We start from the raw sequence: 16259 nt of genomic DNA, 5'->3' as shown, positions 1-16259 counted from the left end.
ACTCCAGTGACAAGTTTTATGTAATGTGTTGCATCAATGTTAAGTCAGGGGGCGTGGGGAACTTCAGAGAAGTGAAGTGCAGGCAACTATGAGTGAAGCAGTTTTCTCCTCTAAAAATGATGGCTCCCGAGACTCAAATACAGAGAACAAACTGAGGGTTGCTGGCACGGTGTTGGGTGGGGGGATGGGCTAAATGGAGGATTAGCATTATGGAGGGCACTTGTTGGGATGAGCACTGGGTATTACATGTAAGCGATGAGTCACTAAAATTTACTCCTGAAGCCATTACTACACTACATGTTAACTAACTTGGATTTAAATGAAGTTAAAAAAATTAATTAATTAATAAATGAAACATGATGTTGTTTCGTTTGACTTAATGACCTCACCGTGTCAGGCATGTCTGAATTTCTAAATTGTTAACGCATAGGTTGGCACACTTACTGAAAATAGAGAATTAAAATCAAATCACATCATGTGGTTTTTATCTCGGCAAAGTATAAGTCAGTATTTTCTTTATGTTTCCTCCCTAGAAATGTACTCCAAATGCAGTGCATGTGTGTGCATATGCGTAGCTATTAGGAAATATAATTATTTGCCCCATTACCTTTTCCTCTAAAACCTCCTTTTCCTTTTCTGGTTAACAGTGCAGAATTGATGTGGGAGAGGCCTGGCTCTGGGGTCAATCTGTTGCATAATTTGGATAAAATGGACCTTTTCGACAGATAGGTGGATGTCTGCTCATCTGCCTTACCTCCAGGGGGGTTACTGGGGAGCCCTTTCACTGGAGATGTTTCATTTTCTTGAGTTTATTCAGGAGTCAATCTTGGCTTATATGGATTCCCTGCTAAGGTGGAGCTATGTCCTTGGGGTTTACTCCGTACGAGTTACAGTATTTCAGGCTTTGCTTTTTGCTCTGAACAAGATTGCCGGGGCAGTCCCCAAAGACTCTGAAGTCCTAGAAGGATTTGGGAGGGGTTTCAGCTTAAACTTACACGTTAACATACAAATCAGAGGGCTTTGGGCTATATGGTGAACATTAAGATGATTCTTCCCAGACAGATGATTGTCTGTAAACTCTGAAAATGATTGTCGGTCCACAAGCCCAGAGTCAGAGGAAAGTCAGAACAATCTCCATACTAATCACTAACATTCCCTAAATTCCAGTTACATCTCCCCCTTCCCCCCCATCTTGCGCGCGTGCGCGCGCACACACACACACACACACACACACACACACACACACTATGTGCAGCCCTGTGCTTCACATAATCCCAAAAGCCAAGAGAGATTCGGAGAGGCAACTTGTCTAACATCATACTGCCCTGAGTTGTTGAGCTGGGATTCAAGTCCAGGTCTCGCTGATTGAAAAGTCCAGATTTTTCCATTACTCCACACTCTATCTCAGGACATCTTGAAAAGGGAATTTTGAAGTCATCTAAGAAATCATTTATCCCAAATCCTCCCTTCACTTCAAAGTAATGGAAAATGCAAGCCCTGCCCAGTGTCTCAGAGAGCAAACTCTAGACTCCAAAATGCTAAGCCTCAATTTAGTATCCTTTTACTTAGTGTGTGATTCATGCAAAATTTCAGAAAAAATGGAATTTTTCTTGCACAATAATTATTTTCTAAGCAGCTGTTTTCTAAGCTCCGCAGTTGCCTTAACACGCAGCAGTTCTGTTCCAAGATTAATAGGAAATACAACCGAATGCAATTAAAATTATTATCACTCTCAGTGTGTGCGATTAAAAACCCACCCAACATTATGCATGCATCATTGGTGATTTTGCCCTTGGGATAATGGGGAGATCATTCAGATTGGAGAATGTCAGGCTCAGAAAGGGTCTCCGAGAAGCCTCATGCAAAATTGCACCTTGTGTGGGGAAGGAAGAGAGGCCCAGGAAGCTCATCCCTTAACGTCACATGAGGAGTTAGCACTGAAGTGTACCCTTTGATCTTCCGATTCTGTCTCCTGCCCCTGTCACCACATCACCTTTCTTACCTTTTACTAAATTTACTTGTTTTTATCTCTGCACAGCCACCTCTAAACCAAACAAACCACACGCACACTAAGGGGGAAAAAAATGATACTGAATTAAAAAAGATAAACCGTAGGGAAATACAGATACGGTTCACGTGCTGGCTCTAAATCTCAGTGCAATATGATTGCTGACCCCTGTTTCCCTTAGTGGAGAGTTGACCGAGAGAAAAGCCTCATATTAGAGATGTTCCTCGAACTTGCTTCTGGCTTTCTGGCTTCTCTTTTCAGTATCCAAGAAACAGTGACCGGTATTAATAACTGGATCTCAGGCTTGCTTGCTTGCTTGCTTTTTTTTTTTTTTAATTTATTTTTTATTTCCACCAGTTGTGGTTAAGGCATTTTCTTTTCACATTAAAAGAAAAAAATTCTCTAGTGTGATAAAGTGGTCTGAAAACATTATTTTAAGAAGGATGCCTAAACCTAACCCTTTATTTTCCAAACACCCTATCCTTCCTTCTGCAGGCATCATACACATTAAATCTTACATGTCCCATCTTGCACAGGACATGTCACTTTTTTTTGTTTTAATCTTCGCTTCTTTCTTTAGGAGAAAAGGGATCCTAACAGCTTTGTCTCACCTAAAGGAGAAGGTCTTCACGAACCTTACTAATAAGTAGTAGTTATTGATTACCGTGAATGATGACTGAGTCCTTTCTGCATCAACAGAATTTACCTTCCTTAGGGGTGAGCATCTTCAAAAGGAAAATTACCCCCCCCCCCATTCTCGGCTGAATTATTTTTTGTTAAGAAAGAAACGCCACACCTCTGCACCCGGGCATTCACCCCCCTGAAGACCTGGTTGTACTTCATCCCACGAGGGCTCCTCAGCCCTCCTCTGACCTGGATCCTGCCACCTCCAGCCCTGGCCGCCACATTTCCCTTTCTCCTGCCTGTCATTTTCTCCAGACTCTTATTATCTGCAATACGAAATGCTGTGCGCTGATAGATATTGGCAGAACCTGGTTAAAATTCATTTCACATCGCTTGCCCTTACTTCAAAGGAACAAAGGTTTTCTTTTCTTTTTTTTTTCCCTTTCTTTCTTTTTTCCTTTTTTTTTTTTTTTTTTTTTTTTAATCCTAAGAACAGAAAACCAAGTTATCTTTGTGGTGTTAAGCATGAAACTGGGTCTTTGTTTGAAAAGCAACATCTGATGTTTCCTCTCTTTTCAACTCAAACAACTGGGCCCTTCTGTGTTACGTATCCCCGGTACCCCAGCTTTGGGATTTTATCATGTCAGGAGCTGCTGACAGCTGACAGACTGGCGTGTGAAGAGCAATGCCTTCTCCTCGCAAAATTCCTGAGCCTGCAAGGCACAGAAAAGGCCTCTGTCTACAACAGGGAGAGCATGTTTGCCTCCATTCTCTTCTGTTTTCATGCACCTGGAATTTATTGCAGGGTATGGTGGCTCCCTCCATCTCCGAGCAGAGCATTTATCTAGTACCCCTTTGTAACCCTCTGCTTCTCCGGGGCCGCGTAGGTGCTGGAAATCGCCACCCACTTGGGCTGCCCCGATCCCATTGCATTTCCAGCCAATTCTGTATCCCAGGAGTTCAGCCTGTAAATAATAATTGAAAGTGTGACATTTGATAAAAACATCAAACCCCCAACACGTAACACCTAAAACATTTAAGCAGAGTATTCTGTACTGATTGATAGGCGCGGGTTGAAATACGCGTCTCAGTTTGGGGCAGGATACTCGGCACAGACTTTTGCCTCGCCCTCTTGTTAGTGTGGTACGGTGCCTTCGTGTGGGTCAGTGGTTACAGTGCTAATGTCTAGCACATAGGGAGTGTGGACTTGCTTATCACCATCTGTCATTTAAAAATTTTTTTTTCAACGTTTATTTATTTTGGGGACAGAGAGAGACAGAGCATGAACGGGCGAGGGGCAGAGAGAGAGGGAGACACAGAATCGGAAACAGGCTCCAGGCTCCGAGCCATCAGCCCAGAGCCCGACGCGGGGCTCGAACTCACGGACCGCGAGATCGTGACCTGGCTGAAGTCGGACGCTTAACCGACTGCGCCACCCAGGCGCCCCACCATCTGTCATTTAAAGAGATCTTATACGAACTCTACTGCTGTCGGCCTCATAAAAGGCTTAGTTTTTATCCTCAGCTTCTGGACAGAGCTAGGAAAGAAACATTCTTGAGGCATTTTTGATGGAGCCATTTTTGCCCCCTTCCTCCAGGAAAAAGATGGCCGTCTGCCCAGATACACCGGCCACGTTGGACGTCACGTCCATGCCACCGTGTCATCGAGCCAGGGCTGGACCTTCTTGAAGACGGCGCGATTCCCTGTTGATCGCTTGCTTTACGTTTGATGCTATGCAAAGCCGCGTGTGAAATCCTTGAAGCCAAATAAACAAACAAAATAAATAACAGGCTGCACTTAACGTGCTTACAGAATTATAGGGTTTTGAGAGATGGCCTGGTATCCTGCTAGAAGCCATAAAAATACCCCAGCTGTTACATAGTGTGCAGGAAATATATTGGTTTTACATTTTATAATTTCAAACTCTGTTGTCAACAGGCAACTTATGTTACTTTATATTCCACTCATCACAACCCGCCGTAATTCCTCATGGCAGAGCAAAGTAAAATATATTCCTCTGTGCTGACACTACTTATTGTTTTTTGTCTCCTATAAATGATTTGTGGCCCTGCTTTGAATTTGGGAAGGAAAGTGCATTTCCAGAAGCTTTTATAAGAAACAGCACATTCTTCAGCACAGGAGACTCAGTCTCTTAGGAAACAGGAAAAGGCCATTTGGCTCTTCCTCACGAGCCATTTATGTTTTCTCCCGTTTCTTTCTGGCAGGGTCCTTCAAGCCTCTCTTTTCAGAGAAATTCATCAAGCAGCTGTTGAATGTATTAATCCCTTGCCTTTGTGACCATCAGCCTGCCTCTTCCTCAGGTAATCATTGAAAAGCCCTCTCTGCAGCATCCTCATAAGGCCCAGGTCAGAGTATCTCTTTCATTTTCATTTCATTGTCGATTCAAAGGCTATTAGGCGGTAATTGTCAAGAGCGTAAGAGGAGTTGACACCATTGTCCAGGAACCTTAAAAAGATTAGGAGCTCCTCTGTCCACTGGTTCTGAACAGCCTACCCAAACATTGGCTATCCAAGTCATAAAGGAGGCCAGAATGTTTTTTTTTAAGGTTTATTTTTATTTAGTTTGAGAAAGATACAGAAAGCAAGCAGGAGAGGGGCAGAGAGAGAACGCGACAGAATCCCAAGCAGGCTCCCCGCTTTGAGCACGGAGCTGGACGCGGGCCTTGAACTCACAGTGGGATCATGACCTGAGCAGAATTCAAGAGCTGACGCTTCACTGACTCAGCCACCCAGGCGCCTCCAGACGTTTTTCTTAAGAGGAGATTTGTACTTCTCGTGTTGAGATGTTAATCTTCATGGAACTTTTTTGTGTTGTTGTTGTTGTTGCTGAGTCCTGAAGTCGTAACCTGTTTTGATAGCGATGTCTACCCCTAGTGCTTCGGGTTTGTGTTGAAGGTAGGGATTGAGAATGGTGTTGTGGATTGTGGCTTGCAGGGGGCAGGCAGGGGGTCTGTCTGCTTCATGGGGCTGCTCCCCAGAGATCCCCTGTGAAGCGGAGAACCCTGCTTTCTCAAAATGGTTCGAAGTCAAGCCAGCCCTGTGTAAGCCAACTTCGTTACTATTTGGGGCACTCGTGTTTATCTAAAGAAATAAAGAGGTAATCACACAGACAGCCGCCCCCATTAGTAATAAAATTATGAATCACCATTAAAGTTTGCACCGGAAAAACATTTTTGAGTTTCCTTCGAATGACATGCACTGTTTTAAGCTTTTTGCAAATTTGGTTAATCCTCCATCAATTCCATAATGTGGGTATTATTGTTGGCCCCAGTTTTACAGATTAGGAGGTGAGGCCCACAGAAGATCAGTAACTTGCTGGAGGCCTCCCAGCTAGTAGTAGCCGAGTGGGGATTTAAACCCCTGCCCTGCATCCAGTGACTACACTTCTCCCACATGGTTACTGTGGTCATTCCTTTGCACTTTGCAGATCACCAACCGTATTTTACTTATTTCCTGGAATTTCCCAGTAAGTAGCTCCTTATTTTTTCACATCTTCATTTTTGATAGCAAACTTGTAAGTGTACTTGCAAACAGGGTGGACGGCCTTTCTACCTGAAGCTGAGGGGTGCTGTATTTAGAAATAGAAACAAAAGTGGCCATTCCCTCTTAGTGTGCTGGAGGGCGGGGGCGGGGTTTGAGAAGGGCGAGGAGAGTCAGATTTATCAACCAGGGGAGGCAGGGGCGCCTGGGTGGCTCAGTCGGTTAAGTGGCCGACGTGGGCTCATGTCATGATCTCGCGGTCCATGAGTTTGAGCCCCGCGTCAGGCTCTGTACTGACCGCTCAGAGCCTGGAGCCTGTTTCGGATTCTGTGTCTCCCTCTCTTTGACCCTCCCCTGTTCATGCTCTATCTCTCTCTGTCTCAAAAATAAAAAACAAAACAAAACAAAAAAACCTTATCAACAAGGGAGGTGAGGCTGTAGGAATGTCAAAGAAACAATAGAGAGGCACTGGCTCCCATTCCTCGTGCCTTTACCAAACCCTCCATCCACCTTGTCTGGTTTAAATCTGCATTACAAGTGTTTGGGCTGTGTGTATTTCGCTCATTCTAAAACTAGGGAAAGTAAGGCGTTTTTTTACACGGCAGTAATTATCCGCTTTCACACCCAGCTCCCTCCGCCAGCAGAGCCTACCTGTCCCCCTCTCCCCGTAGCGCCACATTGCCAGCAGCTAGAAAAGAACCCACAGAGACATCCCCCCTCCCCCTCCAAATACTCCCAGGTTCACCTTGCAGAAAGATTGCAAGCCCGAGAATTTGGTTTAAAATGCATTGAAGAAATGTCGTGCAATATATGGTAGCCTTAAATCTCCTGGGTGGGGAGTTATTTAGTTGTCTTCTCAAGGGAACATGTTCAAATTTATTTCATTAATCTGAGGTAAGCAGCTCATATTTTCACACACCCTCATTTCCATTCACTCAGCTGCACTGAAGCAGGTTTCCGTGGTTGGCTTCTTCATTGTTCAGGAGAGATTTCATCAACTAATTGAAAAGAACACATCTCTGTCCTCAGCAGAGCTAAATACATACAACAATTTCACCACCAACGCCAGACACATTATCAGTGTCCTGATCTTTGGCCTTTGATACTTTCAAGAGATGTCCCAGGGGAAATCTTTCGCTGGAATGTTAATCTGTTGCTTCTCTGACCTTCTACACATGTACCACATTATTATTACAACCCACATGCTTCTCTTTTCACGCTGTCGTTTTGACAATAGAACCATCGGGCAATTCATCTTTGGACTGGAGAGTAGGAACAAAGTGCATACCAGTAAGTGAAATCAGATTGGCTAATGGTATTGTTTAAATGCAATAACATTTCTCTTCCGAAATCCACCCAGATTTCAAATGATATGTCATTCCTGAGGGGAATGTCCCGCAACAATTAGCTACCGGTGATTCATCACAGGGTCCCAGGGTGGGGATTTCTTTTTAACTTTTTTTTCTGAACATGCTTTGGAAACATAAATTAGTCCCCGAATTGGATCGGTGTGGATTTATCACTCAAGTTTCCTGTCTTTGCCTTCTTTCTTCTTTCATCTGGCAGATGTTTGTTTCATCTTCAGATTTACCGAAAGCAGTGTGGGGATCTGAGAGCATTTAGCAATACTGAAAAGCCATTTCTTTTAAGCCTCGCCTCGAATGTCAAATGTCACCTCCTCGGAGAGGACTTCTTTTGACCACCCCGCATGGAATAAACCTCACTCCTATCAGTATCTATCCTCTTTGTCCTGCTTTATTCATTTTATTCATTTATTTATTTTTTACAACACCTATCATCAGCTGTGCTAGGATATGTTTATTCACTGTTTCCCACAGCCAGAAATGAGTTCCGTGAGCGCAGGGGTAGGGTGGGGGGTTGGCGATCTCCCCATTGCAATCTTCATTAGGGCTGAGACAGTGCCTGACTCCTAATAGGGAATCCAAAGATTAGAATTTGTCAAGTGATAGAGAATCTTCCACCATAGAGCAGACAGACAGAGCCGATACTTTGGAGGCACAGAATCTGCAAATATCAGTGATAGCCGCCAGTCGTTTCTCTGTTCCGGCTTTCTAATGAAAGCACAGGAAAGAATATGACACACAAATGATTGCTTGTTTGTAGCCCAACCTTATCAACTGAAGCTTTTGAAAAATATGCTGTTGGAAGGCTCTAGTCTGTTTTGTTTTATAGGTTCCTTTGCTGTACTGGCCATCGTTTTCAAACATAGAGTAACCAAGGTTTATCTGCAGACATTTTTCATGTTAGATGCCAGGAAGTTGTGAAACTGTTCTGGAAAGAGCTTTTATTTATATTCTTGAGATATTATGTGTAATCATAATAACTGAAGAGTCTTCTAAGGTTGGAGCATGATTGTGTGTGTGTGTGTGTGTGTGTGTGTGTACAATTTCACCATCAAGCCCCTCCCTTGTTACCATCCAGAGGCCTGTGAATTGACCTTCTGTGTCACTGCTGTCTATTTGCAGACAACCCATAAAAGCTAACATTGTAAGCCCTATTTACATAGGCTCATGGGATATTATTTGTTTTTGCAGGGTGCCTTGGTACCCTGAAAGAGTTCGTTCCCCTTCCAAAATTAACAAACTTACAAGTAACAGTTTTTGCAAAGGAAGTAGGGAATGCTTCGGGATGTAGTTAGGTGGGAAGAGTGTGAAGGATTCATCTTCCTTGGATCTTCCATAAACCATAGTTATTTTCTTTCCCTGCTGAGAAAATGATCACTCTTCCTCTGTAGATGGGATAATTACTACATTGGCATAATAACAATTAAGGAGAGTTGCCATGGGAATGTATTGTGTAATCCTAAAGTGGTGGAGAAAATGGGCCAGTGAAGGAGTCCCTAACAGGTGCAACTTTTGATAGCTGATTATAATATTTCAAATAATCTTCCATTCCTCTATCTATCCACACACCTACCTACCTACCTATTCTCTTCATCTCTTTCCCAAAACACTCCCTCCACTCTCCTCAAAATATTTGCTTCCACTTCTCATCAAGATTAACGTCAGATTCTTACTCTCACTGACTGGAGGCAGTTAGAAACAAGGGAAGGTAAAGAACGTCAGGAAAGGCAGGAAGGAGACAGGAACTGTGAATTGTATTTAAAAATGTCATCTTCTTAAATACAGGATAAAATGCCTAGGGGAGGCAGAGAAAAGACGGTTCGAAACCACTGTCCATTAGAGATCAGGCAGCTTTAGACAGCGCTCTTGAGGCTGGTGAAACATGTATCCTGGTCAGTAGTAGAAAGGAAGCAAATCTTGTGCCTCAGTTCAAATCATCAGTCTCAAGAAAGGAAAGGTGAATGCTGAAGAATGACGAGAATTCTGGGCCCTTCCAACACTCCTGGAGGAAACGTCACACTCATTTGGACTTTATCATAGGGAACTGTTGAGGGTAACAGCAGTTTCTTTGAACGTGGAATTAAGCGCCCCGGTTGCTGCTTTCAAAGAATGTCAGTGGGAGCAAGAAATGAACACACGGAAGACCAAAACCTCAGCCGCAGGGACTTTTCTTTTCAAGCAGGAGGTTGTTGTGTCCTTTCAAATCCAGCTACAATATATACTTTGCAGGGTTATTGCGTTTAGTCTTGATTGTTCACTCCCTCTAAAGAAATCTGTAAAAGTGTAACGACAAATTCTGGAGGTGCTTAGACCTGCATGGAAAGCTCCTGATTTCTAATTCATCTCAATGGAGATTGAATTGTTCAGATCATCTTTTCATTCAGGGAAGACAGAAATGAAAGAAGGTTGGTTTGAATTAGTTCTTCTGCAGGGAGGAACTGAAATTCACATTTTAGTGTGTCCTTGAACTTTTAGTTCACGTGCCCGCTTTTGTTTTATGCTCAACAAAAGGCATGAGATGAAAAATATTTCCAGAGCAAATAAAACAGCCTTTAAAATTTGCCCTTTTGGGGCACCTGGGTGGCTCCGTTGGTTAAGCGTCCAATTTTGGCTCAGGGCACGATCTCACAGTTCGTGGGTTTGAGCCCCATGCGGGCTCTGTGCTGACAGCTCAGGGCCTGGAGCCTGCTTCCGATTCTGTGTCTTCCTCTCTCTGCCCCGCCCCTATTCATGCAGGTGCGTGCTCACTCTCTCTCGCTCTCTCTCAAAAATAAAATAACATTAAAAAATTTTTTTAATTTGGTGCTTTTGTATGAGCCCCTGAGGAAGTTGGAAAGACAGAAGTAAGATCACAGTGCAATAAAAAAAATTAATGCTCTGAATTATTAATTTATTCAGTATACATTAAGATGTTTTTCAGTTATTTATGTATTCTGAGAGAGAGAGAGAAAGAACATAATTGGGGTAGGGGCAGAGAAAAGGAGAGACGGAATCCCAAGCAGGTTCCACACCGTCAACACAGAACCCAATATGGGACTCGAACTCATGAACCCTGAGATCATGACCTGAGTCGAGATCAAGAGTCAGACACTCAACTGACTGCACCACCCATGCATCCCTAGTTGGTACATATTAATTAAGCAGCTCCTGTATGTCAGGCATGGTTCTCGATTCCTATCACAGGTATGCTGATCAGCCATTTGGCAATTATCTGGGCCGCTGTTTACCCTGTAAGGGCTGCTCAGTCCAAGCCAAGTGTGATCCCTTAACATAGACTCTGGATCTCACTCCCCAGCACGCTCTTAAAGGGCTGTATCAGGTTTTTTGTGCGTGCTGTAATGCATTATCACAAACTACACACATTTTACTGCAGTTCTGCAGGTCACAGGACTGAAATGGATCTTAGGGGACTAAAGTTAAAGTGCCCACGAAGCTGTTCCCTTCTGGAGACTGCAGAAGAGAGACTGTTCACATTCCTTGGCTTCTGGCCACATCACTCTGAACTCTGCTTCTGTGGTCATGTCCCCTCTGACTCTGACCCTTCTCCCTCCCTCTTGTAGGGACCCTTGTGATTATGTCACTCACCTTGATAATCTAAGATAATCTTCCCATTTTAAGTTCCGTAACTTAGTTCCTATCTGCAGAATCCCTTTTGCCACTTAAGGGAACGTATTCACAGGTTCCCAGGATTAGAACATGGACAGTATTGAGGGGCCAGTATTCTCCTTACTCCAGGGATTAAACACCGTGATTGATTTTTTCCATTTCTTGTTTCATATTCAGCCTCATCCATCTCTCGCTTTCAGGACAGCTTTTGGCCCACTCGAAGCAGCCCTCAACCCTCCCAACCACAATTATTTCTTCACAGAAACTGCTCTTTGCGAGGTCACCTAGATTCTCCCCGCTGCAATATTAACTTGAGGCACAATCTTTCTTAATATGTAAGGGTAATGCATTGATGACCATTCCTGCCTCCTTTTTAATAACAATCAGGCAGCTCTCATTATTTAGTGTTTACTAAGCTCCAGGCACTAAGCTGAACACTTTATACACATTAATCTACTGGATCATTTCCCCAGCCCCTTGAATCACACCAGGGCTTGGCTCCTCAGGTGCTATCTAGAACTTCCTAGCCTCTGTGTCTCACTCCTGCTTTTTCTGCCAAGTGATAAATCTAGACAACTCACTGGCCCCTGGGTGTCTTCCTGGGTTGCCTAACACCCATCTAATCCTTAACCAACAGAAATGCTACCGCTCACCTGTGACCAGGCAGAAACAAGGCAGTCACCTCAGATTTCTCCTTCTGTCCCCACATCCCAGATGCCTGCATGCCCTGTTGATTCCATGTGCTAAGTATCCCTTGAGCCCATCTCCTCATCTCCAGTTTGATGGCTTCCACCTTAGTTTTGGCTTGCCTTGACTCCTATTGTCTTGTGTCGCTTACTGAACTAGCTTCCCAGGGACGTTGCACCTTGATGGTTCCCCTTTGGCTGTGTTCCAGTTTTTGCGAATTTATTTTGTACCTGGTCTCCAGAGTAATCTTAGGAACATGTCACTCTCATGCCGTCATTTCCATACTGAAAAATCTATAGTTCTTCTTCTCATTTCAAGTCTTGCCTTCTCCTCTCTCTGTACCTCTTTTCCATTTGTTCACTCTGTTCCACGTATCCTCGCCATTTTTCCCTCCTCTTCCCCCTGTCCCAGGAGACCCAGGACTAAAGGCATCAACTTAGGAATAAATGAATGAGCATTTGGACAATTTTTTCATACTCAGTAAAAAATAAAAACAATTTTGAGGTGAAATTTTTTTTGATAATTGGAAAATTTGACGTAACAGCACCGGGAAAGGTTTGGCAAGCACGCAAGTGCTGAGGTTGTTTAAGGGCATGTGACTTGGTTTTCCTTCTCTGAAAATCATTTTGTTAATATCTAACAAGACCGTTAACGATGTACATTTGACCTTGTATTTCTATTTCTGTGAATTTATGCTAATACTCAAGCACTAAGTATCCAACTAAAGAGTATATTCTTGAATATAAATCTTCCTTTTCAAGAATATTTCGGCTTTATTCATTAGGAGAAATGTAGAGACATGTCCAACAATAACCAAATGATTAAAAAATGAAGATATACTCCGATATGCTAGGATGTTTTCTACCCATAAGAAATCATGTTTTCTAAAGTGGTTTAGTCGGTTAAATTTCCAACTTCACTTCAGGTTATGATCTCACACTTCGTGGGTTCGAGCCCCACATTGGGCTCTATGCTGCCAGCTCAGAGCCTGGAGCCTGCTTTGGATTCGGTGTCTCCCTCTCTCTCTGCCCTTCCCCTGCTCGTGCTGTCTGTCTGTCTGTCTCTCTCTCAAAACTAGACATCAAAAAAATTATTTTCTAAAGCATAGCATCAGAAAATATTCATAATACAATTTTAAATGGAAAAAGTAGAATTTTTTATCCCATAAAATATATATATATATATATATATATATATATATATATATATATATATATAAACTAGGAAACAAGCCAAATAAATCCAGTAGGTCAGTGTGTTAACCTAATTTATTTTATTACATATTTGCATTGGCTTCAAGTACTTTTTATGTACTTTAGGTTTCCTTTACAGGTTTAGGGATGGGGGATGGATGAACAGACAGAACACAGAGGGGCTTTAGGGCCATAAAAATATGCTCTGTATGAAACTCTCATGGTGGTCACATACCATCACACGTTTATCCAAATCCATGGGATGTACACCAAGAGTGAACCGTAATGTAAACTCCAGACTTTGAGGTGATTATGACGTGTCAGTGAAGATTCATCATTCATAACACAGGTGCACCTGTGGTAGGCCGGTGTTCCATGTGTGGAAAGGCTACGCATGTGTTGGGGTTGGGGGTCCGTGGGAAATCTCTGTGCGTACCTCTCCTTGTGGCTGCGAACCTAAAGCTACTCTTGAAAAGTCGAGTCTTTAAAACACTACTTTCTCTTTATACTTCTCCGCATGTGAGCATGGCCTCTGGAGACAAATGGTCTGGATTCAGATTCTTTTCCTAGTTTCCTTTCTTACTTTCTGTGTGACCACAAGCAAGTCACATCACCTCCCTAAAACTCCATTTTCCCATCTGTAAATGGGAAAATGTAGAAAAATGGGTATGTAATGTGTATGTAATATAACTCCTAAAGATCGTAGTATAGCGTCTGACACAGTGTAAGTGCTCACTTGACTTCCAGCATGGCCACTCACAGGCTGTGAGACGACGTAGGAAGTTACTTAGCTTCTGTGAATCTTGACGAGTCCTTCTGGAGTGAATGCAAGGTGCACAGTCCATATACCTTGGTCAGTCAGTGGTAGCTATGAATGACAATTAGTGCAAGGGTTTAGAGCTTGGGTTTCGGCATCAACAGTTGACTTACCAGGGGTCAAACTCTGGTGTTGCTTCGTACTCTTTATAAAACAGGCAATCAATCAGTCAATCAATCAGTCAGTGCAGTGTGTTTTAGCTTCAGGTTTTTGGTCCTGAATGGATACGGTATCTCTTCTGGAAGGGGATTGTGAAGATAAAATGAATATTGTATAAATGTATGTAGTTATTAGCCTGGTGCCTGAATAAGTCCTTAAAACCTCTGGTTAGTCTTGAAATGACTGAATGAAACCAAATTAACTTGATGTAAAATTTTCATGATGTTTCTTAGTGAATTATAAATGACAGAGAGAATTCATAATTGATGATGAATTGGAGGTTAGCCAAACAACAAAACATGTCCTAGAATAAAAGTGAGGAAATAAATCTATAAGCTTAGAGAAGTTACTAGTAAAGAGTTGCGGGGGATGGGGGGGGGGTCAGTGAAAAGCGTGGATTATTTGATAAAAACATATCTAGTAAGTGGCCTCTCCAGGTCAACACTACTTTTAAATACTTCCCATTTATGGATTGCCTCCCACAACAAAGATGCTGAAAAACTCATCAAATGGATCTCCTTTCTCAAGGTTGACGTGAGACATGCGGTTGCTCTGGAGAGACTAATAAATTGGCACCTCTTATATCGTATTTTCATTCGTACATCCTTGTTATAGGGAAGCCAGAAGAAACTGATTTCTTTTCATTAAACCAAAACTGTATATAAAAACAGTCACTTCCTAACTTCACAAGCTGCAGAAAGGTGACCAAAACAAAAACAAGACCAAAAGAAACCCCAAAATATATTTTCCCCATTTTCTGGAGTTTTCTCAATTTTTTTTTTTCAGTATTCTGGGTGAGATGATATCTTAGGAGGCAAATTAAAGGATTTAACATTTAGGTAATTAGATTAAATCGCTTATTTTTGGTAAGCAAAACAACATGTATTATTGATTTTTGAACTCAACTGACAGGATGCTCATGTGACATTCACAGAAGTACTCAACACAGACAGCTTGACACCAGTGAGGAGTTAACCCAATTTACATTTAGCCAATTTATTCCAGTGATGTTTCAGTTCCCCTTTTCGATCTCCATCCTCGGTGGATACCCAGCTTGCCTTCCCATTAATTTGGCTTTGAATTCTACTCTAAAATCTGTGGGTTGTTGAAACAGGATGAAAACATATTCCAGGGATGTGACTCTTCTAGGGAAAGTAATTCGGAAGATAACACTTCACAGGAAGTTCCTGCCATTGGCTGATCAAACGGTGCTGTGGGTTAATTGGCAGGAAGGCATTGGAGATGCAGTGACTTTTATGGTAAGCACAGTAATTAGGCTAGGTCGCTTGCCCCTCCACTGAGCACTGAGATGGAATCCACTGATTTCCGTGGTGTTTTCTTTCTTCCTCCCAAAGCTGAGTAGCTGAGTAGCATAATCTTCCCAAATGGAGGAAGAATATTCCTCATTCTTCGGACCACGCGCACTTAGGTCGGCCTTGTCGCCTTGGACAGCTTTGCGTTGCCAAGGTGGTTGGGGGTAAGAAGGAGAGGTTTGATGTGAATTTCTCTGATGAAGGATGCCTGAGACCGAATATCTTCAGCTTAGAAGGAAACTACGTCACTAGATAGATCTTCCTGATACGCTTTTTGAAATATTTAATAGAAGAATTATTTCCCCAAGGCTTAAGTGCCTCTACACTACTCCTCTGAATGAATGTGCCCCCTCACCCCTATCATTCAGGCACAGGGGGGAAAATCGGGTTCAGAAGATTTCGTGCTCGTATGTTTCCCACAGTGGAGATTGGGAAGGAAAGTGGAAAGGAAGTGACAACACTCTAAAACCTGTTTCCTAATGCCCTGAACTGTTGTAACTCAGTCTGCTCTGAGCTGAGGTTAGTACTCAACAGTCTTTTGTTGCTCAGGGAGATTCACCATCTTAAAGGGGAAAAAAAATGATATTAACACTGGTTGTGCAAAAGAGGTAACAGGCCCTGGAAAGTCAACTGAATTATACACATTTTACACTAGCAGATTTTCCACGGTCTGGTCTGACTCCGTTTTAAAATCCTCATTTCTAAAGAACCTTTCTGCTTTTCAAACCAGTACGTCAGTTAATATGATCTTGATTTACCATTAATTGTCAGCTAGCCCTGGAACTCTTACCCTGTGACCCGGTTTGGGGAAACAATTGACTGAGGGAGCATCACCAAGAGCTGCAATGAACATATCAGGGTCAGTAAGCTTCCGCAGTGTCTGTTCTTTCTTTGTGAACTTAGTCTAGATTTTTTGAGAGTGAATTTGTTTTCATTCTTTTTACTTTTTGATACTTTCAGAACTGGGGCAAGGTGCGGTGACTGCGAA

Source organism: Prionailurus bengalensis, chromosome A1 (assembly GCF_016509475.1).
Source record: "Prionailurus bengalensis isolate Pbe53 chromosome A1, Fcat_Pben_1.1_paternal_pri, whole genome shotgun sequence".
NCBI classification, from domain to species: Eukaryota; Metazoa; Chordata; class Mammalia; order Carnivora; family Felidae; genus Prionailurus; species Prionailurus bengalensis.
The sequence above is the reverse complement of the archived record's forward strand: the minus strand, read 5'-3'. Positions refer to the sequence as shown.